At 37.4% G+C, this 26,423-nt stretch overlaps 1 protein-coding gene and 1 long non-coding RNA gene across 12 annotated transcripts in view; one reads left to right on the top strand and one right to left on the bottom strand.

Moving 5' to 3' along the window:
• epha8 (eph receptor A8) overlaps positions 1-26,423 on the top strand; it is a 336,681-nt gene that overhangs the window by 134,973 nt on the left and 175,285 nt on the right. For 8 of the 11 annotated variants that reach the window (XM_087274196.1, XM_087274200.1, XM_087274202.1 and 5 more), the window contains 3 exons: positions 1,930-2,003; positions 22,839-22,943; positions 23,073-23,200. The gene's annotated coding sequence lies outside the window, so the exon portion shown is untranslated. Of the gene's footprint in view, positions 1-1,929; positions 2,004-19,527; positions 19,763-19,874; positions 20,134-22,838; positions 22,944-23,072; positions 23,201-26,423 lie in introns of all 11 variants that reach the window. The other 3 variants (XM_087274204.1, XM_087274195.1, XM_087274198.1) reach the window with 2 other exon arrangements.
• LOC147841877 (uncharacterized) overlaps positions 1-26,423 on the bottom strand; it is a 174,321-nt gene that overhangs the window by 71,806 nt on the left and 76,092 nt on the right. The window lies entirely within an intron of this gene.

Raw genomic sequence — 26,423 nt, forward strand, 5'->3', positions numbered from 1 at the left:
TATGGTGATCGTGACAGTAGTATGTTCTTTACAAATGCACATACATATATGACAGCACACATTAAATTATATCAATTATTTATAAATAAAGCAAAAATAGATTTTAAAGATGCAACGTCAAGTTTTTAAAATAAAATAACCCAAATATCAATAAACGTATTATCATAAAATCATATCACAATGCCAATAAATAGTATACCTGGTACTATCTGCTAATAATTTGTATTTAGCTTTCATAATAATTCTTTTAATCAGGAGCAGTCTCTGTGTGTTTCATTAACAGTTCATGTGGATTTTGTAAACCCCATAACTGCACTTTACTTTGTTTCTTTATACATATTTTTAAAATATTGTTTGGCTCAACCTATTTAATTCAATTCAATTCAGCTTTATTTGTATAGCGCTTTTACAATGTAGATTGTGTCAAAGCAGCTTCACATAAATGGTCATAGTAACTGGAACAGTGTAGTTCAGTTTTTTAGTGTTTAAGTTCAGTTCAGTTCAGTTTAGCTCAGTTCAGTGTGATTTAAAGTCATTACTGAGAGTTCAAACACTGAAGAGCAAATTCATCGATGCGTGGCTCTACCAATCCTGAACCATGCGAGCCAGTGGCGACAGCGGAGAGGGAGAAAAAACTTCACCTGAGTGAAGAAAAAAAACCTTGAGAGAACCAGACTCAGTTGGACACGACCATTTTAATTTTTCCGCTGGCCAAAAAGTCTTGTGCAGAGCTTCAGTCGCCGTGATGGCTTTACGGTGTTAACAAAAACGTTACGGTGTTAACAAAAACTAGTTTGGGACTGCTATTTTATACTTTAACCTTATACTATTTATTCATCAATAGTCATATTCTTACAATTGATGCTTAAAGTTTTAAAATGAGCCATGTTACATTGGACAGTAATTGTGAAACATTTTTTGTGAAGTTTTGTTTTATTTAATGTTTATTTTATTTCATTTATTTTAGTAATTGTCAATGTTCTATAAAGAAAAAAAAATGAAAGGAACTGCACACTTTGTCTGTATGGCCTCAACAATAACTGGACAAACCTGGAAAAGAAGTACAAACCTTGATGCCAGATCATACAACAACAAACAAGAACATGCCCATTACAACCAGAAATAAATCCAAATACTTTATGCAAAAATAACGCAACCTGCATCTGTCCACTCTTAGCTGATTTATGCACCAAGCCAAAATAACAATTTCCAAATATACTTATTACAATAAGTGGACCTGGCAACATTATGGGAGCCTGCTGTGTGAAACACCTGAGTGTAAACAAAACACAATGCCTCTGTTGTTTGTGATTTAATACAAACTGTGGAACAGAATGACAATTTTGTATTTTAATTTAAAATTGTTCAAACATCAATAATAATAATAAAAAGAGTGGATAACAAAGACGCAAGTCAAGTTGATCTTAATTTTAACTTGCCTGAGCCATATCACCTTGGAACCCATGACCGGTTACTCAATGAAGCTAAGCAGGGCTGAGCCTGGTCAGTACCTATATGGGAGACCGCTTGGGAAAACTTTTATTTTTTTTTATTTACAAGAACCAGCATGTACAGTTTTCTTATAAAATATAATTCAATCACTTCTTGAAAGGTGTGTTCAATACAGTAACAGTCCTGCATGTGTCACTGTTTCTTTAATGAGAATCCACTATTCCTTAAGCAGCTCTGTCTCAAACTTTGCTAATTGAATCAGTACAGCTAGTTAAAGTTAAAGTGTGTTTCTGTCCCAAAAAAGCTAATTGAAACTGTCTTTCTTAACCTGGATGAATGAATATGAAAGCCGGGTGTCATCTCGGAGTGATTAATCATAATTAGGAGGCCATTTAGTGGTCATATTTCACAGCAAGACATCAAGTCTCTGCCTCAGATAAAGTGATAATTAACCCCTAATCATCTTCTCTCCCAAAGCGCATCACCTTTATGATGACGAATATGAGCAAGTGGACAACTGGAGATTGCAGCTAAAAACCCAAGAACTAAAGGTAAGAGATATGCCAGTATACACAATTCACTGGAAAAAAAAATTATCGGTAACACTTTATAATAACTACACACTATGAATAATTTATTAAGCATTAGCAAATAGTGAATTCATTATCTGTAAAGCTTTAACTCTACATTAATAAATGGGTTACACTTTACAATAAGGTTTATTAGTTAATTCATTTACTAAAATGAACTAATCATGAACAACACATGTACAGCATTTATTAATCATAATTGAACATTTACTAATGCATTATTAACATCCAAGTCCATGCTTGTTAACATTATTTAATGCACCATGAGTTAACATGCACTAACAATGAACTACTGTATTTTCATTAACTAATGTTAACTAACATGAACAAATACAGTAGTAAATGTGTTGTTCATTGTTTGTTCATGTTAGTAAATGCATTAGTTAACATTAACTAATGAACCTTATTGTAAAGTGTGACCAATAAATGTTAGTAAGCAGTTTATAACTGCAGCTATTAATGCTGAATTCTTGACTTACAACCACATGTATAATGTGCTTAATAATTGTACTTAAATACTTTGTTAATGATTTATTTTTCAATACTACACTGCAAAAACTGTAATCTAAGAAAGTAAAAAAATCTTATTTCAAGAAAATGTGTCTTGTTTTTTTGCTATCAAAGATAAATTGTCTTATAAAATACACTGTGGAGTAGACTATAAATCTTAATTTAAAAAAAACTGATCTTCTTCTGGCTACGCAAGTAAATGTTAACTAATTTTAAGCAAGATTTTACTAGAAACAAGTAAGCGCTATAAAGCCCAAATTGTTGCACGTTCAATAAGATAGTTGTGCTATTTTTAAGACTAATACACCACTAAAATTTCTAATTTTAAGAATATTAAGAAAATATTATTTTAGATTAGATTTAATTTTTTTCATACAATTTTGTGTGGGTGAGACTGTCTGTTTTTGAAAATTGAATAAAGAAAAATTGCTGTATTGTAGGGATGTAACGGTATTGTAAATACCGTCATACCGCAATATTAATTTTTTTCGATATTACCGTAGTCGCATGACTCGGTAAAACTATAGGTCTTCTGAGAAAATTTGCTCAGGCGAATGAAGCGAACGGGAGGTACCGGAAACTACAATTCCCATCAGCCCAGGCGTGGCCATAATCCCTTGCGGTCTGTTGTCGCTACAGATCCAGTAATGCGGAAATGGAGTGCGCTGCGTGTTGTCGCGCGCGTACTGAATAGCGGTGTTGTCGCGCGAGTTCTTATCATCTGTGTTGTCGCGCGCGTACTGTAAAGCGGGGACGGAGGGTATGTCGCGTCGCGGGGGCACTTTTGATCATTTTGGAAGGGAACTTTCTATCCAAGACTAAAAAGGGCATGTGCACTGCACAGGTTGAGCCCTGTGTGTATACGTGCCTGCAAGTTGGGGAATACGTCCCCCAATACGATAATAATCAGTCATGGGGACTGCAGAAACACAGCACACTGTTCAGATTGATGCAGACATGAGATCTCTATCTCACTCATGGTTTGTCCTCTCAAGTGGGGGAAAGACAATGCACAACGTTCCCCATTGCTAACAACCTGGGCCAAGTCATATCTCTCTTGTCCCAGAAACCTCAGTCCCAAATGAGAGGGTTTTTTTTTCTGTTGCAGGGGACATTGTAAATACCCAGAGATACCAGCTTTTACCAGATTATATTTATATGATAATTTTCCTTTAAACCCATCTCTATCTAAGTGAGTGAGTGATTAAATGTTGAATGTGATGAGTTTTCAACACTACTAAATTGAAACTTAATTTTTTTACATGGTTTAATATTTTTTTGTTATTAAAATTGAAGTTCCTGTTTCAAAGCTTACAGATAGATGACTAATTTGTATGTCATTGACACTTTTGGCACTTTTTTGGAGTATTTTCATAAGTTTTGTTTTTTCCTGTAAATGATTCAATAAATACCGTACCGTGACATTCATACCGAGGTATTACCGTACCGTGAAATTCTGATACCGTTACATCCCTACTGTATTGCATTATTTACAAACCTGTTATTTAAGCATAGTTGTTGGTTTTTTAAGATCATTCAGAATTATTTAGTAAATGATTAATAAACTATTGAAATCAACATTTATATATCTTATCATTCAGGCATATATTTATAGTTAACTAATGTGTTAATAAATGCTTTATTAACTCAACTTCATCCAGTTTTGTGACCTAATCTAAAGTTAGGACTATTCATGCTTTATAAATGCCTTATAAATGACAATTAAAGAGGCAGTTAAATTCTAAAAAGCAAAGAAGTACATTAACAACATTATTCATTTCTATTTATTTGAAGATACACAAATCAAACTGTATCAAATGAAAAGTAAATCTGTGCAACCTGATCTAACATAAAATGACTGTACAGTTTAAACATTGCATCTTTTTATATTGTTAAATTATTATATTATTGTTGTTTTATACAATTTTATGTCGTATTTTGACACTCCTGTTATTCAGCAATGTTTAATATTTACAATAATTTGACTTTTTAGATTAGAAATTATTATTGTTCATTTGATACCAAACCTTTAATTATCATTTATAAGGGATTTATGAAGCATAAATGGTCCTCACTTTAGATTAGGTCACAAAACTGCATGAAGTTGAGTTAATAAAGCATTTATTAACATACATAGTAACCATTAACATATGCCGGAATAATAAGATGTATAAACCTTGATTTCAACAGTTTATTAATCATTTACTAACTCATTCTAAATGATGTTAAGAACCTCCAACTACTGTTACATACAACTGGTTAGTAAATAATGCAATACTTCAATTAGTAATGAAAAATAAATCATTAACAAAGTATGAAAGTACAATTATTAAGCACATTATACATGTGGTTGTAAGTCAAGAATACAGCATTTGTAGGTGCAGTTGTAAACTGCTTACTAACGTTTATTAATGTAGAGTTAATGCTTAACAGATAATGAATTCACTAGATACTAATGCTTAATAAATGGTTTATAGTGTGTAGTTATTATAAAGTGTTACCAAATTATCTTGTTAATTTATATAAATGATATCATTAAAATCCTGTTCACTTATATGTATTACTAATTTCATTATCTATTTTTTTATTTTGTTATCATTTTATTTAAATGTTCCCTGTTTATATGGTTCCTATATGACACATTTTGCACACAAAAGAAGATATTTTGAAGAATGCTGAAAACCTGTAACCATTGACCTCCATAGAAGGAAAAACAAATACTATGGAAGTCAATGGTTACAGGTTTTCAGCATTCTTCAAAATATCTTCTTTTGTGTGCAAAAATGTGCCGTATAATAAACAATATTTGAAAAAGTATATAAATGTAAATGTATATTCATTTTCCTTTGGCTTAGTTCTTTATTTATTAGGGATCGCCACATCAGAATGAACCACCAACTATTCCGGCATATGTTAACCGCAGCAGATTCCCAGCCACAACCAAGCACTGAGAAACACCCATACACTCAGAGGAAACCCACGATAACATTTTACATTTTACATTTACATTTAGTCATTTAGCAGACGCTTTTATCCAAAGCGACTTACAAATGAGACAAGGGAGAACATGCAAACTCTACACAGAAATGCCAACTGGCCTAGCTAGGACTCGAACCAGTGACCTTCTTGCTGTGAGGCGACAGTGCTAGCCACTGTGCCACCCATATATTGAAAATGTTATCAATGTTCCAAATAAACCAGTTCACAAATAATAATCAGTGTAGTTAATTTACACGATTTACACTTAATTCATAAACAATTAATTTTGAACTGCTCCTGAAAGTATTCAGCCGCTCTGAGTATGAAAGCACAGGTGAAATCACGAGGGGAATCAAGTACACAGATATACAGCATATTTACAGTAGTTGAGGATTCTCCCAGAGCGCAGTGTCACGTTCAATAGCGCCGCGAGCTGATTTTCACAGTCTATGAGGAGCACGAGCACATTAATCACTGCTCTGAATGCTGAATCCTGCCACTTTCACGCAAGGCGGCGTGGCGTGCCTTTGAGGGAGATAAGGCAATCTTTCAGCATCTCCAACACAATGAGAAAAGAGACGGGATGAAGCGGATGGAGAATTAGGCAGAGCAGTTTGTCCACCCTTGATTTGATCCAATCAGCCCAGCCAACCGTTCATTTACCAAACAGCTAACAATGAATATTACTCATAAAAGCAGCCTTAAGTGCTTGGACAGACTCGCAGACTAAAGGCTCCATGCAAAATGTGCAAAACAAGGAGATAAAGCTAAATGAAATAACAGAGAGTCTGTGAAGTGGCAGAGATAAACTGGAAAGAGACACTCGTTTGCTCTGATGTTTATTCACATTTCAGCAACACAACGTTTCTCTTTTATTTGCTGAAATGCGCAGTAAAAACGCTCATTAATATGCATCAAAGAGAAAACCTAATAAAGCCACTGGAATCTTCTCATTATAGACAGGTATGAACAAGCTCTCGGCAAACAGTTTAGATAAACAACAACATAAAAAAGGGAACTAAATCATTTAAAACACAGACTGTAATTTTAGTGCTTTGGGTCTCTCATTTATTTTTCTGATTTTAATGATTACATTAGGACATATTGTTCTGGATCTATATCAGTGAAATTGAATGTCATAAGTTAGGTTTGGATGCGATAAGGAGACCTTTAAAATTGCGCATGTTTCTGTTGTTATGATCCTCTCTTGTTTTTTGTATTACATATTAAATAAAAATAAAATAAAAAATAAAAAGGTACTATTTAAATATGGGGAAAATGTGATATAGTGATTTCCACCCTGTTATATACATTATAACAACGTTTGACAAAACTGGGATACAATTTTTAGGCCAGGTAATAATAATAATAATAATGATGATAATAATAATAATAATAATAATAATTATTATTATTATTAATATAATTAGTATTATTATTAATAATAAAAACAACATCATCAACCACAACGATAATAATAATAATAATAATAATAATAATAGAAATAATGCATTTATTTGTAATATTATTATTAGTATTAATAATAATAATGATAATAATAATAATAATAATTATTATTATTATTATTATAATTAGATATTATTATTATTATTATTATTATTAAAATTAATTATATTATTAATAACAATACTAATCAGTATAATAATTATTATTATTGCTATTAATATAATTAGTATTATTAATAATAACAACAACAACAACAACAATTATTATTATTATTATTATTAATAATAATTATAATATTAATATATTTATTTGTAATAATAATTATAATATTATTCATATTATTCACATTGATAATAATAACAATAATAATAATTCTAATAATAATAATAATAATATTAATAATAATAACAATAATATTAATAATAATAATAATGCTAATAATAATAACATATGCTTTAGGTTATAAAACACATTTAAAAATCAAAGTCAACACAAATAAACGCATCATGCAGTTTTTAAAGGTTTTTTTTCTTTACGCGTAAAAACTACATAACCCAGTGTGAAAAAGTGTTTGCCCTTGAAGCCCAGTAACCTTAGCAGCAACAACTGCAATCAAGCATGCAATGAGTCTGTTACATTGCTGTGGAAGATTCTGGCCCACTAACTTTTGCAGAGTTGTTGTAATTCAGCCACAGTTCAGGTGTGTTCAGGTGTTCGAACTTGGACCGCCTTTATTTCAAGCTATACCACAGCATCTCAATTGGATTCAGTTCAGAATCCTGACTAGGCCACTCTAAAGTCTTTATTTTGTAAATTTGGTCTGTCTGTCTGTCTGTCTGTCTGTCTGTCTGTCTGTCTGTCTGTCTATCTATCTATCTATCTATCTATCTATCTATCTTACTGTTAAGCTTTCATAAAATACCTTAACATTGTTTAAAAAAGATTTATCAAGATATTTCAATACTCATGGATGAAAGCCATTAATGATTATTGGAGATGGTCTAGATGTGCGTTCATGATTAGTGTTCATTTGTGACTCTAGTGAACAGTCACGGTTAAAGAGCTGAAGACAACATAATCAGATCATCCCGCGCTCTCTCTTCATGCTTGGCCTGTAATGTGAGCTGCTGGAGGTGCGTGTGTGAGTTTTACACAGGGCTGAACTCTGAATGTCACATTGATCACACTTGCTGATTCCTCTGTCAGGAGTGTAATTAATGTCGTTTTCCATCTTCTCAAACCGTCGGAGCTGCAGATGTTCAGCACTGCATCTGCAACTTGCGCTGTACTTTTAAAACTTTCTCTTTGACGGGTTTGTTTCGGAAAAAAAACATTGTCATATATTAGCATTAACTTTCTGCTCATTGATTAATTACCGATTACAAGTTCTGAGAAGTGGAAAATCGAGGCTTTGGAGAAATGTGGAGTAAATAAAGTATTGACATACAGTATGTGCAAATTATTGAAAAGTAGTTAAAATCATATTTTTTTCATAAATATGTGGCAGAAAATAACGTTATTAAGGCTCCCATTAAATAGTCCATAAAACAAATGACAGGGACTTGCTGTAAATCAAGTCAATATGCATCCCTTAACAAACGAGACTAGCAGCAAATATCATTCATTCATTCATTCATTCATTCATTCATTCATTTTCTTGTCGGCTTAGTCCCTTTATTAATCAGGGGTCGCCACAGCGGAATGAATCGGCAACTTATTCAGCAAGTTTTTAAGCAGCGGATGCCCTTCCAGCCGCTTCCTATCTCTGGGAAACATCCACACACACATTCACACACTAGGGACAATTTAGCCTACCCAATTCACCTGTACCACATGTCTTTGGACTGTGGGGGAAACCGGAGCACCCGAAGGAAACCCACACGAAGACAGGGAGAACATGCAAACTCCACACAGAAACGCCAACTGAGCCGAGGTTCCGACCAGCCACCTTCTTGCTGTGAGGCGACAGCACTACCTACTGCGCCACTGCCTCGCCAGCAGCAAAAATACCTCAAGTAAAAGTTTCAAAAAAGGTAGCTGCTGATTCTGAGGTATCAAAAAGACGTATTTGGCTGTTGTGTAGACAGCTAAGCCGTGCAGGGCAAGCAAAGCCACGATACATATTTTGCCGGGCCAACATTTTCCCCACTGAATCAAATTCACAACGTTTGTGCAGGACCTCCGCCGAAAGGTCAGAATAAAACCTTAACTTGGATTCATGGTAGAAAACGCACTAGAATACTTCTTGGTGGCTTGCTCGCGTCCGGGATAAGGACCAGCACAGGATGGTTGCGTTCAATCTCCAGTGGACGAAAGTCAGCAGGTAAGTCGACTAAAGTTGGAATAGAAGTTTGTAGAACTCCACGAGAGAAGTGGAACCTTCCGCTCTCTCTGGGAGATTGACTATCTTTGAATTCTTACGACATCCGCTGTTCTCCCGGTCGTGAACCTTCAGCTGTAGAATATCCGCTTTCTTTTGCATAACTGATATGGTTATTGCGACTGTCCTTAATAGTTGAAATCAGAGATTCAGCTTCATCTATTCTCCCTTCTAATTCTGTAGCTCGATTGGATTAGGCTTGGACCAATATACGATTCTAATGGGATGAGAACCTTGGATAAAAGTTTCATGGTATTAGTGTATTTGTAATTACTGCTATAAAATATATTATTTTTACATGTCTGGATAAATAACAAATCATTTTCCCCCTTTGAAAACAATATATTTTATTCTTTGAAAAACTTATAGTGTTTTGGAGAAGTAAACATGTCAGGCTAAACAATTCAAATGAATCATTGACATCTGCTCTCTTCATTAGTTTCAAAAACACTGATTTCTGTACAATTTAAAACAGCATCTTGGTTATCTTTGTTTATCTTTTCTGCTGGAGATACTGTTGTTCTAAAACACACAAAAAAAAATGTAAATAAAGTATCTTACACACACCTTAGGAACGGTATTACAGAAAATGTTGGCGGTTTTAAAACCTTGACTTTTTCCAAACCGCATTATACCTTGAAAACGGTTATCGTCCCATGCCTAGATTGGATAAATTGAAAAGAGAAAGCTCAACCGACTCGATAGATGTTTTAATGTCATCCAAAGTGCTGTCTATCGTATTCACAGAGCTCCAGCAGATTTATCCATGTTATTATTACAATTAAAATCTGATCCATGGTTGTCATGCGAACAATCTCCTGGCTGTAAGTTTCACCTGGTTGATCATCAGTGGAGCACGTGGTTGGCCGAGTCGTCGCTTTTTTTTTCCCAGTGGACAAGATGGACAACGAAAATATAGGAAATTTTTTGTCACGAGAAGGTTTAGGCACTCTTATTATATAAATTAACTCATTAACTGACGTTTGCTATGAGAAAAAAATAAGCTTTTAATTGTGGTTTGGCAGAGAGCGAAGTCTCAAGCGTCCATCTTGCTCCGGGTCACGTGATCACCCCCATCATATTTTTTGTAATAGTTTTTTAGATATTGCTATAAATGCAGACTACTGGAAACGTATAAATGTATATGGATGTATAAATCATTCATTCATTCATTAATTAATTCATTCATCTTCTGCCGCATTTCCGGGGCTGGGTCGCGGGGGCAGCAGTCTTAGGAGAAAACCCCAGACTTCCCTCTCCCCAGACACTTTCTCCAGCTCCTCCGGGGAGATCCCGAGGCATTCCCAGGGCAGCCGAGAGAAATAGTCCCTCCAGCGTGTCCTGGGTCTTCCCCGAGGCCTCCTTCAGGTGGGACATCCTAGGGACCACCCTAGGTAGGCATCCAGGAGGCATCCGAAACAGATGCCCTAGCCACCTCAGCTGACTGCCCTCCGAGCTCCTCCCGGGTGTCAGAGCTTCTCACCCTATCCATGAGAGTGCGCCCTGCCACCCTTCGAAGGAAACTCATTTTGGCCACTTGTATCCGAGATCTTGTCCTTCAGTCATGACCCAAAGCTCATGACCATAGGTGAGAGTAGGAACGTAGATTGACCAGTAAATCGAGAGCTTTGCCAATCGGCTCAGCTCCTTCACCACAACAGACCGGTACATTGACCGCATTACTGCTGCCGCTGCACCAATCCGCCTGTCAATCTCACTTTCCATCCTTCCCTCACTCGTGAACAAAATACTTAAACTCCTCCACCTGGGGTAAGGACTTTCCTCCAACCTGGAGATGGCTGTCGAGTTCTTATGGGTTACACACACCAGTATCTGCTTCTAACTCGAAAGAGCTTCAGCCAATAACAGGGGACACAGGGAACAACTCCAAGGCTTTTCAGCTTTTGTATTTTAACTTTCAGTTTGCCCAATAATACAATACTGTAGCGCTTGAACAGTAGTAGCGATACCAGTAGCAGCGATAGCAATAGGTTGATAACCTTAGAAAAGGAACAAAATATATAAAATATACATTATTCGCAATACTGACTTAAACAAACACAATGTAATATAAATAAAGACAGTTCCTTCACAAATTTTGTCTCAGCATTATTAATTTGCATATTAAAATAATACTTCTTAATATTAATGCAAGCATTTCACTTTACATAAACTATTTACATAAATGAACAGCATGATTAACTTAATATTGTGCACAAAGTATTATAATGCACAAAATAATGAACTACAGCGCAACAAAATAGTAGCTGTCTTTTATATTGCACATATATTATGAATAAGGCAATGCATGTGGCAGTCCTTGTAATTAGAAATAGTCAATTCTCATACCATCAGTGTCCCTGAGATGACCAAGTGCTGATGTGCCTTCCCTTCCTTACACACTGCAGCTTAAAACTTTCTGCATGCAATCGTGAAAGTTTATTAATGCAGCGATCGCGTTCTTCAGCTTTCACAGCGCGTCTGCATGCATGCACTTGCCATGTGAGTTTTTTTTCTTTCCGCATTCACTCGGCACTTCCCGTATCTCCTCGGCACTTCCCGTATCTCCTCGGCAAGTTCCGTATCTCCTCGGCAAGCTCCGTCAGCCAATTGCTTCCGCCAAACACTTTCAGTTTCGTTAGTTCCGCCTAATTCCTCCATGCATTGATTCGTATGAAGTCCAAATTCGCGATTTGACTTTACACCTCCCACTTGAACTACTGGTTCTTTGAACCCAAGTTGTTCACAGAATTTAGTGCGTGTTTAGTGCTGTTCCTCTATAGGTATTAAGACAACTAAACGTCTTACGTCTCTGTGGAGGATAGTTGCAGGGATTCTGTCAGTCAACTTTTTGGTTGTGACTTTGGCTTTAGCAGGCTTTACGTTTGAGACTGGGTAGCTTGTGAAGACTTTAACATTCACATCTCTGACAATACCTTTGTCATCAGCATTGACTTGGATGACTCTGGCCAACTTGTACTGACTCCTCAGTGCATTTTGGTCTGCTAACCAGACGACATCTCCAACAGCAACATTTCTTTCCTTGGTGTGCCATTTGTTTCTTACAAACAAGTTTGGCCCTGCTAACTGACTCCATTTCCTCCAGAATTTGTTAACTTCTCCTTGGATGACTTTTAATCTTTTATAAGGATAGCCAACAAAATCAAAGTCACCTGGGTCTCCCTTTGGTCCAGATCTTCCTAACAGGAGAGAGTTGGGAGTGACATATTCTACACAATCCTCTCTGCTCTGCGTCCTTGCATCAATAGGCCTCTCATTAGCCAGGTTAGCTGCCATATAAAGGAATGTTTGAAATTCGCTCCAAGTGAAAACACCATCACCTCCCAAGTTGTGAAGGGCTCGCTTTACTATGCGAACAGCGGCCTCTGCTGCTCCGTTCCTTGCAGGATGGATCTTCCAAACCCATTCAGTTCCGTGTTTAGTAGCTTCTGCCTCTAGCTCAGATGTTTCTAACTTGTCCAGGAACTTGTAAAGTTCTGTGAGAGCAGGTTTAACTCCGATTAAATTTGAGCCGGGGTCGGACCATAATTTTCTTGGATGACCCCTCAAAGCCGTGAATCTTTGGTAGGCTAGCATAAACCCTTCAGCAGATTGGTCACTCACAATGTCAGTGTGTATCGCTCTAGATGCCATACAGCAGTAAACGATTCCCCAAACTTTGAGATGTACTCGCTTCCTCACTTCATCCTTTACTATGTATGGTCCAAACAGGTCTAAAGTTGTGTATTCAAAGGGTGCTGCTGGTTCTGTCCTTTCAGGAGGAAGGTCTGCCATGATTTGCTCACATCTCTTTGCTCTTGCCTTCCTGCAGATCACACAGCTGTCTACAACTTTCTTGGCTAGTCTCCGACCTTTAATCACCCACGCTTTTTTCCTCATTCTTAGAAGTGTCCCTGCTACCTCCTCATGATTTGCACTGTGGGCTTCTCGGGCTAATAACATGGACACCCATGCACTACAAGGTAATATTGGGACTGCAATCTTTTCTTCACTAAAGATCTGTATTCTTCCACCACAAACCAAGAGTCCTGAATTTTCTCTATACACAGCCAGTCTGCTAAGTGTAGTGTCGGGAAAAGTCACACCCTGTTGAGCAGCTAGAAAGAGTTCTTTTAGAATATACTCTTCCTCTTTCACAGTCAGCATGGTTTGTTTGATCTTGTTTTGCAACACTTCTTTTCTTTTTCTCTCATTTGAGTCCTGATCCCTGAATCCTAGCCACTTCTTTACAGCACGCCAAACCCAGCCGATGACTCTGACTAGCTTGGTTAAATTGCTGTATTTTTCCTCATCCACTAGTTTCTTAATAATTAAGTCACGAGGTGTTCCTTTTGGTAAGTTTGGTCTTTTTCCATTTTCACCAGAGTCAGAAACAACATTGATTGAATCACCAAGGATTGAAACTTCAGGAATTCCTTTACCTGCTTCTGCCAGGTCCCTCTTTGTTTGAGATCTTGTCAGAACTGCTGAGAATGTTTTCCGTTGAAGTTTGTTAACATTCTCCTTGGCATCAGCAGCAACCTCAGCAGCTGATTTCTTTGGCCACTCCTCTACTGAATATCTGAGGAATTGTGGTCCCTCCTGCCATTCGGACTTTTCAGCAAGATCTTCAGGAGTGCCTCCTCTAGTAATGATGTCAGCGATATTGACATCCCCTGGTATCCACCACCAGTCACTTACTGATCCAGACTTTTGGATTTCTCCAACTCTATTTGCAAAGAAAGTTTGGTAGCCATAGCTATCACGTTGAATGGCCCCCAGCACCGTTTGACTGTCTACCAGGTGAAACCAGCGCTCCACTTCCATCCGCCCATGCTTTTCAAAGTACTTCCTGAGTCGTGCAGCGAAAACTGCACCGCAGATTTCAGCCTTCACAGCATCTCCTTTCTGGTCTAGTGGTGTTAGTTTTGCTTTAGATTCAACTAGTCTGACGTCTATCCCCTGGTCTGTATTCCATCTTAGGTACAATACAGCTCCATATGTTTTATCACTACCATCTGAGAAAGTGATTCCCCAGGGTTTTCCTTTCCAGCCAGGAGGTGTAAGACTTCTGTGGAACTTGACCTGATTAAGCTGCACATATTCCTCAAATAATCTGATAGCTTCTTCCCTGAGGTTTTCAGAAAGTGGCATGTCCCATGTCTCACGGGTTAGACTCCCCTTTCCTGTCTCTTGGAAAGCTTTCCTGACAAGAATTGCACCCTTCTGTTTGGCAGGAGTGACAAGACCAACTGGGTCATAGAGGCCAGCAACTTGGCTTAACAGGTGCCTTCTGGTCAAAGGGTTTGGTGTTCTCAATCTCACCTCACTTTTTAAAAGGTTCTGACCCGTTCTCATTTTCTTCTTTCTTACTGAGAAATTAATGGAAGCCATGATGTACAGCTTATCCTCCTCTACCAAGTACCCTGTGCCCAAAGCCTTGTTGTCTTCATCTCGTAGCTGGTTTGGTAGTATGATTGTTTTAGATTGAGAGATTGATTCTTTTGGAACTTGACTTGGATCAACCACTTCATTCCTCCCACTTTGCTCCGACCGAACCCATGGTTTCAGCGCAAATCCGCCAGCTGCTAGAATCTCCTCTAGCCCATTTGTTATCTCTTTCAGTCTCTCCTGGCTATTATGGGATGTAAGGATGTCATCCACATAACTGTCCTCCTCAAGGACTCTGCACTCTTCTTTTAAATGAGCAAACTTTGCCAGCCTAGCTGTCTCACGCATAGCTAACTGTGCAATGCATCCAGCAGGACGATCTCCAATGTTAACTCTAGTGATAGCGTACTCACTTATTTCTTCGTCTTGAGTGTCTCTCCAGAGAAATCTGTGAAGATGAACCTCACGCTCTTCCAGCCACACTGAATTGTACATCTTTTTTATGTCTCCAAGAGCAGCAAATACTCCCTTCCTGAATCTTAGCAAGACAGCTCTGATTGGGTTGAGTACATCTGGTCCTTTTAACAGAAGATCATTCATGCTTAGCCCTTTGAATTTCTGACTACTGTTCCAGACAAGTCGCACTGGAGTGGTAGTTGAATGCGGATTTGGTGCTACCAGGTGACTAACATACCAAACAGGTCCCTTCCATTCCTCAATTACTTGTTTAGTAAGCTTTGTTGCTGCACCCCTTTTCACCATGTCATGGACTTGAGCTGCATAAATGTCCTGCCATTCTGGTACCTTTTTCAGTTGCTTTTCTGTTCTGAGGAAAGCAGCTTCTACTCCACTTCTGTTGTAAGGAAGTGTAGCTGGGTCCTGAATCCATGGATACTTTGTATCCCAGTGTGGAGCTGTGCTGTGGGTATCCATTTCAACATATGTGAGACCCTCTCTTATAATCTCTAGTTCTCTTTCTTCTGCTAGGGTCATCTCCTTCCCTCCAGGCTGACAGTTTCCACAGCGACATCCTCCACATTTTGGCTCACAAGCTGTGCCAATACTATCCCATTTCCACCAGTCAATAAACTCTCTGTTGCTTGCTAGTGAACTTCTTGGGCTCTTTCCCTCTTTGACAATATCAGTAATTGCTGGTCTTTCTGCTTTTTCTATGATTTCTTCATACCTGGCTGCAGCTGTTCTCATGGACCGAGCAAAATGTGTTTTGGACTCGTATGCAGCCATATCCACCACTTCAAACAAATCAGGGTGTGCTCCAGCCACTGTTTTCCCCAGCGGGCTGTCCCACAGGACAAGATCCCCAACAATCTTCACTCTTTGTGGAGCGAGTCTGCCCTCTCGGTGACTGATGAGGAGATCTATTTTTCCTGGTCTTTTCAGTTCTTCTAATTCCACCTCTGGAAAGAATTCTCTAAGTTTCTCTTGACTTACGATTCTATGAACTTTGGCAATTTCTTCCAAACCATAGCAGATCAACTGATGAGCCTTCACTGTCCCCTCAGGAGTTTTGACTCTAATCCTGAGAAGGTATCTATTTGTGCTTACTCTGATCGCCATCTTGCCAACTCCATGAACCACTAGAGTGATTTTTTCACCTCTCAGCTTAAGTCTTTCAGCAGCTTCATGGGTGATATAGTTTGTATCAGAAGCCAGATCTATCAAAGCGCCAATCTTCTGTCCTGCATTCGTGGTTACTTCCATCAGCATCATGATAACAGGAAGCTCCTTTAATCCACTTTTACTGACCAATCCCTGCTGGTCATTTCCTGAGCAGTTTATCATCTTAACTTTGTTGGTGAATGCTTTTTTGCATTTCTCAGCCAATTCTGGAGAAAGTTCAGCCAGGAAATGTTCCTGCTCTGCAGTCAATCCACTTCCTTTTCTACTATCTTTACTGATGGTTTTCCCTTCATTCAGGTTCTTGAGGTCCCATTTTGGACAGAGGAAGTAATGGTGGTCTGAGAAGTCTCCTTTTTTGCAATCTTTGTTTCTGCAAAGGTAGTTATCACTGCACCTGCTGTCATCCTCATGAACTCCCAAGCACTTTTTGCATGCTCCTAGTTTCCTGATGATAGATTTCTTCTCTGTCAGCTTCAAGTCTTTAAATTTTCTGCAGAAGAAAATCCTGTCTCTATGTTTCTCTGCCCCACACACGATGCAACCAGCTTCTGTGGAGTCTTTCTTTGTCGTTCTAGTGAAAGCGTAATTCTTCTCAAATTTTCTTTCTGGCTTTTCCACTCTTTCTGAGATCCTAAGTTGTTCCAGCCTTTCAAGCACTTCTTCCTGTTTCTGAAGGAATTGTAACAGCTCATCAAAGTGTTTGTCTGGTGTGATGTTATTTGCAGGATCTGTCATATATACGAGCCATTCTCTTTTTAAGAGTTCAGGTAACTTGCTTTCGATGGATTTTATCACAAGAGGATTCTTCATTGCTCCAACGTTTCCAAGATCTGTGAGATCAGCCAAGGCTTTTTCCACCATTTGGATTAATTCTATTACCCTTCTTGGTTGGTTTCCTCTCAAAGCTGGCATTTTCTCTAGTTCCTCTACAATTTCCATGACAATTGTAATTTTGTTACCGTATCGGTTGTCTAACACCCTGAATATGTCATCAGCAGTGTTGTAGGAAGACAATCTGAGCTCTTTTGCGATTCTGTCATCCACGCTATCCACTAACTGAATCTTTTTCACTTCAACAGACCCAGTGGGCTCACCTTGCTTCTGGAGATTTTCCCAGTCTCTCTTCCAACGATAGTAATCTCTCTTATTACCAGTGAATTTAGGTAGACTTGTTGGTTTAATTTTTACCACTGGCATGATCTGTCCTGCAGGTACCATTATGTTTGGATTGTTTGTCATACTCGTGTCTAATGCTTGTGTATCTTCAGCAGCTCTTCGGGCCCAAGCGAATTCAGCTTTTCTTGATTCAAGCTCATTGCTACACTCTTTCAGTTTGCGAACATGACTTTCAAGATCCTTTCTCTCAGGTGCTGGAATCCATCTTTCCCATTTTAGCAAAGTTACAGTTGCCTCTTTCACCAGTCTCATCGAGAGCTCCAGTTGCACTTCATAACTTTCATATCCAGTGCCATCAACAGGCATAGCGGCTGTGCGATCGCAGGCTTTTTCAGCTGCTGAAATTGTGGTTAACACATCACTTTGTCCATATCTTCGCCAGAGATTATCTTGTACTATCTCAGTTACTTCGTCAAACTTTGCATTACATTCTTCCACAGCTTTCTTAAAGTCAGCTTCTTGCTGTGCTGAAAGTTGTACCTCTGCACCATCTTCTGTAGCTTCAATCTCTGCTATTAATCCAGCTTTATAGTCATCATTAGTTTCAAACACTTTTCTTGCTCCAGAAGAAAGCTTTTTAAATTCTTCTTTTAGCTCTGATTCGATAAGTCGGTGTGCTTCTCTACAGAGAAAGTTAGCTTGTTTGGTAAAGCTACTTTTTGCAGTGGTTCTTTCCTTTTTTAGTTGTTTAACTGATTTTCCTAATGCTTCCTCAGCCATTTTCCTTGAATTTTTCTTTCACTTGGTGTCAGCAGAACTTTGTCTTTGGACGTCACAAAGCCGTTGATCTTTATGTCCAGCTGCTACACTCTTGGTTATCAACTGTCGAGTTCTTATGGGTTACACACACCAGTATCTGCTTCTAACTCGAAAGAGCTTCAGCCAATAACAGGGGACACAGGGAACAACTCCAAGGCTTTTCAGCTTTTGTATTTTAACTTTCAGTTTGCCCAATAATACAATACTGTAGCGCTTGAACAGTAGTAGCGATACCAGTAGCAGCGATAGCAATAGGTTGATAACCTTAGAAAAGGAACAAAATATATAAAATATACATTATTCGCAATACTGACTTAAACAAACACAATGTAATATAAATAAAGACAGTTCCTTCACAAATTTTGTCTCAGCATTATTAATTTGCATATTAAAATAATACTTCTTAATATTAATGCAAGCATTTCACTTTACATAAACTATTTACATAAATGAACAGCATGATTAACTTAATATTGTGCACAAAGTATTATAATGCACAAAATAATGAACTACAGCGCAACAAAATAGTAGCTGTCTTTTATATTGCACATATATTATGAATAAGGCAATGCATGTGGCAGTCCTTGTAATTAGAAATAGTCAATTCTCATACCATCAGTGTCCCTGAGATGACCAAGTGCTGATGTGCCTTCCCTTCCTTACACACTGCAGCTTAAAACTTTCTGCATGCAATCGTGAAAGTTTATTAATGCAGCGATCGCGTTCTTCAGCTTTCACAGCGCGTCTGCATGCATGCACTTGCCATGTGAGTTTTTTTTCTTTCCGCATTCACTCGGCACTTCCCGTATCTCCTCGGCACTTCCCGTATCTCCTCGGCAAGTTCCGTATCTCCTCGGCAAGCTCCGTCAGCCAATTGCTTCCGCCAAACACTTTCAGTTTCGTTAGTTCCGCCTAATTCCTCCATGCATTGATTCGTATGAAGTCCAAATTCGCGATTTGACTTTACAATGGCAAACCACCTTTTTGAGCTGGTGGATGTATAAATCAACTGCATTAAATAATTAAATTAAAACTATGGAAAATAGAGTAGAACTGTGGGAAGGCACAGCTCTCGCCTGGGTTCCAAAAGCAATTCAACTGCACTTAAGCTTCCCAAGGGCACAGTCGCCTCCATAATCCTTAAATGGAAGATGTTTGTGATGACCAGAGCCTTTCTTACAGCTGGCCGTCTGGCCAAACTCAGCTATTAGGGAGAAGAGCTGTGGTGAGAGGTAAAGAAGAACCCAAAGATCACTGTGGCTGAGCTCCAGAGATGCAGTCAGGAGATGGGAGAAATTGTAGAAAGTCAACCATCACTACAGCCCTCCACCAGTCATGGCTTTATGGCATAGTGGCCCGGCGTAAGCCTCTCCTCAATGCAAGACACATAATAGCCCACATAGAGTTTGCTAAAATGGTGAGAAATAAGATTATCTGGTCTGATAAGACCAAAATATAAGTTTTTGACCTTAATTCTAAGCGGTATGTGTGGAGAAAACCAGGCACTGCTCATTACTTGTCCAATACAGTCCCAACAATGAAGCATGGTGGTGGCAGCATCTTGCATTCCAACAAGACAATGACCCCATGCACACAGCTAACATTACGAATGAGTGGCTTCACAACAACTCTGAGACTTCTTGAATGGCCTAGCCAGAGCTCTGACTTAAACCCAATTAAGCGTCTCTGGAGAGACCTAAAAATGGCTGTTCACCAACATTTACCATCCAACCTGACCAAACTGACGAGGATCTGCATGGAGGAATGGCGGAGGATGCCCAAATCCAGGTGTGAAAAACTTGTTGCTTCTTTCTCAAAAAGACTCAAGGCTGTATTAGAATAAAAGCTTAAAAGGGTGCTTCTACTGAGCAAAGGGTCTGAATACTTAGGACCATGTGATATTTCCGTTTTGCTTTTTTGAATAAATCTGCAATATAACAAAGAGTGAAAAATTTAAGGGGGTCTGAATACTTTCCGTACCCACTGTGTGTTTTTCTATTTAACCAAATACATACAGATTTAACAGTAGTGAATGAAATATATATTTTAATCAGACATGTATTTTATTACTATAATATGGTATAGATATTGTATAGTCAAATTAGCTCGTATTAAAAAAAACTTTTCTTAAAATATAACATCATATTTAAACGACAGCTTCTTCAAGACTTTATTTAGCACTGAAATGAACAAAAGTAAGAGCCGCATTTGCATATTATATCATCTAATTTACATCTTGGTTCCTGCCAGCTGATGTCAGCGCGTGTTGTTTACTTCATTGTTGTGACGCTGGCACCAGCACTTGTTGTGAGTGTTTTAGTGAATTCTGCTGATTTTTGTACCTCCGTCATGGTTAGCAGAGCTGCAGGGCTTCCCAATGTGATTAGCTTCAAATTGGCTCTGAATCGCGGCATGGAGAAAGTGATTTGCTGCTGCGTTTGAAGTTGGCGGCGGTTTTTTCGGGAGCCTTTGAGTGTCTGTTTGAACTGAGTTTGACCCGTCCGGTCCCAGCATTCAGTGTTTGTGTGGCGTTTGATGAAAACTTCACATTAGCCTTTGATGAAAACAGACTTCTCCTTTGTAGTGGACGCTCCGTCTGGACCCGCGGACAGCAGACACTGATAAAGCCAGTGAAAATACAGTCTGGCTGCATTTGTTCTCATTCTGAATCTTTATGAGTGTCCATAAGTGGCGGGAAATGTTCAGCTTTTGTATGTGTGATTTCATTAGAACTGAAACATGACTATAAGGCGGGTCTTGTTGAGTAGCTCCTCCCCTCTTTAACAACAGCCTTAAAGAGATAGTTCACCCCACATTTTAAATTCGCTCAGTATTGCTTTCTTCTCTAGAAGCACAAAACAAGATATTTTGAAGAATACTGAAAACCTGTAACCAATGGAATTCCTACAATGAAAGTCAATAGCCCCTTTCACACATACAGACGGAAAGGTTGTATGTGTGAACAGGTCCTTTTTGAAAATACCGGTAAATTCGTTCTGGGTATTTTCCGGAAAGAGAAGTTGTAAGATTACAGGCAATTTGCCGGAATGCTGCGCTGTGTGAATGCAGAAGGAAGATTGCCGTAATAAGCGCGTGCACGTCTAGAACGTGCTGACGTGAGACACCTGCTTTAGCCAATCACAACAGTCAGACGCATTTACGTCCGCGCGGTTTGTGAGGATAAAAGCCTTTGAATATTTTTCCAGACACATTAAGCTGCTAGAAGTTAGTCAGATCACGTTTATATGTTCTTCTTAATGCCAACTGTGTAAATAATCATCGATGAGATGCTTATGATAAGCCGTTGTTTGTTTACCTTTAAGCTTTGCGTGTGCCTGTGAAACAGCCTGTGAGCGCCTGCACACGCACATATTATGAACATCTCGACATGCGAAAGTGATCCTGCGAAAGTTGTTCACAATATTGATCATCCACAGAGTTTGTATCTTAGTCAAATGTTTACAAACACAAGCGCAGCCCTTTAAAGCTCATTTGTGGTTAATGATGTCAGAATTTACCGGTATTTTGGAATGGATGTGTGAATGCTCTTTTCCGGAAAATTTCCGTAACGTCCTCGCCTGTGTGAACAGCGCTTTTTTGAATATACCGGTAAAGTCGTTCCGGAAATTTTCCAGATATTTACCGGTATCACTGTGTGAAAGGGGCTAATGGTTACAGGTTTTCAGCATTATAACATAATATAGAACAGTGACTTATTTTAAGTCACAGTTTTTAAACGCTGAATATTTTAAAATACTCTTTAAGCTTTTTATGGTAATTCAAGTTTTGCTAAAGAACAGCAAATAATAATATATAAATACACTACCAGTCAAAAGTTTGGGTCAGTTTTTTTTTTTTTTTCAGAAATTTGTTCTGTTTATCAAGTCAGCATTTATTAAATGTGGAAAAAAAATGGTTAAATTGTTAAATATTTATAAACATTTTAAATAACTGCTTTCTTTTTGTATGTAGTTTCAAATGAAGTTATTACTCCAGCGTCCAGTCTTTATTACTATTACCATTAATAATATAAATAATAATTATTATTATTACTATTACTGCGATTTCTGAAGGATTATGTGATTCTGTAGACTGGAGTAATGAAGCTGAAAATTCCTAATTAAAATCTCTGGATTAAAAGATTAAATTTAATGATGGACTACTTTTGAGCAGTTATTTTAATGCAATAACATTTTACAATTTTACAGTTTGTACTGCATTTTTTTTTAATGAAATAACTGCAGCCTTAGAGAGCAGAAGCTTATTTTAAAACATTTAAAAATCGCACTGACCCTAAACTTTTGACCAGAAGTGTATGATATAATCGAGAAATTATAAAACATTATAAATAAAGTATTATTAAAAGTGTCAATATGTAAAATGTTATGATTTTAAATGCATAATAAATACAAGTGACTTCCAATCAGTTATATATTTCATATTGTTTAAGTTTAAAAGTATTAAAGTTTGTAAAATTTGTTAATGTTTTGCAGAAAAGCAAGCTCAGTGATGATGATGATGATGATGATGTAATGCCGAAAGAAAGAGAACAACAAGTCCAGCCAACAAGATGACGTAAGAACAAAAATTGCCATCAGGTGCTAATGCAGGAAACATTTGACTACTAATATCCCTTTCACCAAATATATGGATCTCTTCTGTTTTCCAGGCATGAGCACAACTCATCCTAACACTAATTACATTTATGATGTTTTCTCCATAAATAGGTGCATCCATTAGCGCTGCGGTGGGTTTATATATAGCCGGCTCTGGGTGTCCAGGACCCGTGCAGTGACCCGCACCATCTGCTGCCACACTGAGCCACAAAATGGCGAACTGCAGGGTGGCCACGCAGGTAATCAAGACTTGCGCGTGCCAACAACACGGCCGCACACAAGCCTCAGGACCATACACTGAGTTTGAAAATTCTTGAAGACGCACAAATGCGCACACACACATGTTGGTTTTGGTGGTTTACAGGGACTCTCCATGGACTTATTATATTTTATACAATACAAACTTGTGTAATTGGTTCCTACACCACCCCTACTCCTAAACCAAACTCTCACAGGTAACCTGTGGCAAGATTTGAATCTGAAAAGAGCTTGTTAAGTATGAGTTGGAATTACAAGGACTCGATGCATGTCCTCATAAACCACCATAATAGTACAATTAGATCATACCCGTGTCATTATATAAAAAACTGTCCACACACACACACACACACACACACACACACACACAAAGGGTTAGACGTATAAAAGTTAATATTAATGAGGGAATGTAATGAAATCTTGGCTAAAACATTTTTGTGAGGTTTCAGGAAAGACTTTTGATTTAAGAAAGATTTTCATTAAATTAAATGAAGGTAATATTAATGCTGTTGAAGTCAGCATAAAATGGAAATTCGTCCTGTTTGTCTAAATACGTCGTATTGATTTATTCAATTCATTCATGCCTAATGAATGAATAGTTCATGTTATAGTTAATGTTCAATGCAATGAAACTATAACATTAAGCTTATTTTATATTATTAAGCTTATATTTTAAATATAATTCCACTAAATTCACGTGTGATTTACAAAAAAGTTTTTTTATTGTATAGTCTTTGTTCAAAACATGCATTTTATTTTATTTTATTTTATTTTATTTTATTTTATTTTTGATGTAAATTACGCCAAAGGAAGAAAAACTACAATTTAAATTAAATTAAATTAAATTAAATTAAATTAAATTAAATTCAAAAGAAGGAAAACTAGACTCATTTTATTTTATTTTATTTTATTTTAATTTAATTATTTTAATTTAATTTAATTTATTTTTTATGTAAATTACGCCAAAGGAAGAAAAACTACACTCTTTTAATTTAATTTAATTTAATTTAATTTAATTTAATTTAATTTAATTTAATTTAAAAGTTCAAAAGAAGGAAAACTAGACTAATTTTATTTTATTTTATTTTATTTTATTTTACATCAAATATGCCAAATGCAGGAAAGCTATTTTATTTTATTTTATTTTCAGATGAAAAGACTAAAAAGACTCTTTCTCCTAACAAATATTTTTATTTGAATTATTTAACTTCACAGTACAGCAACAAATAATAATAAAAAACTGCATTTACAGTACAATATTGGTATAATTGATATTTTAAATTTATAATATTACATTTCATTGCATATACATACATACAAATATACACACAAACCAAAACAAACATTCCTTTAAGCAATAATAATACTGAAATAAAAATATTTTCCCAAATGCTGTTTTATGTAGCGTTCACACTAGGCGCAGAACGCGTGTCAAGCGCGAGTGATACACATGTTAAGTCAATGCAAATGCGCGAATGGCTAGAATTGAGCGAATTGAGCGTTTTGCGCGTTTGACTCGAATCACTCGAGTTCGAAAATCTGAACTTCAGCGGACATTCGCGCCGTGTTAACCATACAGGAGCTTGCTCGTGAGGGGGCGTGATTGTGACGTATTGCCTGTTGTTGGTGTCGGCTGGAGGATTTTCATCAAACTGGGCTTGGCTCAGTCAGAAGCACCGCTGAAAGCCTCTGTCATCCAGGTTCAGTTTCTGGAGGAGTTTGAGCTCACAGAGCTGGACGCACTTCTGAAAGGATGTAGTGGACTCAGACACGACCCTAAACGTATCGACGCTGTTTTTCAGTCTTCATAAGGTACATTGGAAAAGCAATGGTGTCCTATCGCCCCGTAGCGTTCGTTTTAAAGACGAAATTCAGCCATACGTACCTTTGGCTACATAATTCATGATCCCTTTGTATGTAGGGGACAATTTTAGAATGAGCCTGTTTTCAGAATGTTGCTAATACCATATAGATCTTAGCAGTTAAAGATTGTGTCTTCAGCTGTACATGGAAACACAGATACACACACACACACAAATATTTAAGGATCTATTGTGTGAAATATGACCTGGATGTGTTTTTCATTATCCCCTGCTCTGCGACTGTGATGGAAAAGAAACACAATCTGGTGTGTCTTCAAGTTGTGCCGATGGTGTTGACAAGAGACGCTTTTAGAGATGTCGACGTCTGATCACTTCTTCAACTCACAAAAAGCTCACAGTGTTTCTTCTCTAGAACGACTGGTCGCTTGCGATTTTGATTGTTCCTTAATGATGTCCCATTGACAATTTCTGAGGAAGCAAAGCACTGCACTCGACGACAAATGAAATATTCTTGATTTTAATGAGGGGTTTTTGCTTATGAGCTGCGAGACATATGGTTTACACTGATTACAAGCTCATATCTCTCTCTTTCTCTCCCAAAATACCTGCCATGTATACGTAGTGTTTATGTTCTGGCCTGGAAAAGGAACAAGATGAAGATCTTTTTGTTGAACTAAAGCCAGACGGAACTTGAAATAATGATAAGGAAAGCGTATTTGCGGATTCTTGTCTTTTCAATTAGAAAATCGCAAGTTATAAAGGTGTTGTTCGTCTTCTCTGATTCCCAATCAAAGCTTTAATAGCACAAAATAACCACTGAACATATTCATAATGCATATATGAAGCAGCTTTGACATGATCATTATTTTTGGGATGTTAAAATCATTTGATTGGTTTTGTGGACGATTAGGGCAAGGCAAGTTTATTTATATAGCACATTTCATACACAATGGTAATTCAAAGTGCTTTACATGAAAGAAACAAGTAAAAGAACATAAAAACAACAGAATAAATATTTTTAAAGACAGATAAAAAGTGATTAAAACATGTTTTAAAGGATTGAAAAAGAAAAGTAGGACATAATAGTGTAATGTGTGAGACGCAGCACAGTGCTCATTCAGTAAAGGCACAGCTAAACAGATGTGTTTTTAGTCTGAATCTGAATGTGCCTAATGTTGGAGCACATCTGATTATTTCTGGAAGCTGATTCCAGCAGTAGGGGGTGCAGTAGCTGAAAGCCGATTCACCCTGCTTTGACTGAACTCTTGGAATTTCTAGTTTATTTGATCCTGAAGATCTGAGTGATGTTAGGTTTGTATTCAGTGAGCATATCTGTAATTTATTGAGGTCCTAGGCCATTTAGTGATTATAGGCCAGTAAT

This window comes from Danio rerio, chromosome 11, assembly GCF_052040795.2.
Source record: "Danio rerio strain M-AB ecotype USA chromosome 11, GRCz13ab, whole genome shotgun sequence".
Classification (NCBI taxonomy): domain Eukaryota; kingdom Metazoa; phylum Chordata; class Actinopteri; order Cypriniformes; family Danionidae; genus Danio; species Danio rerio.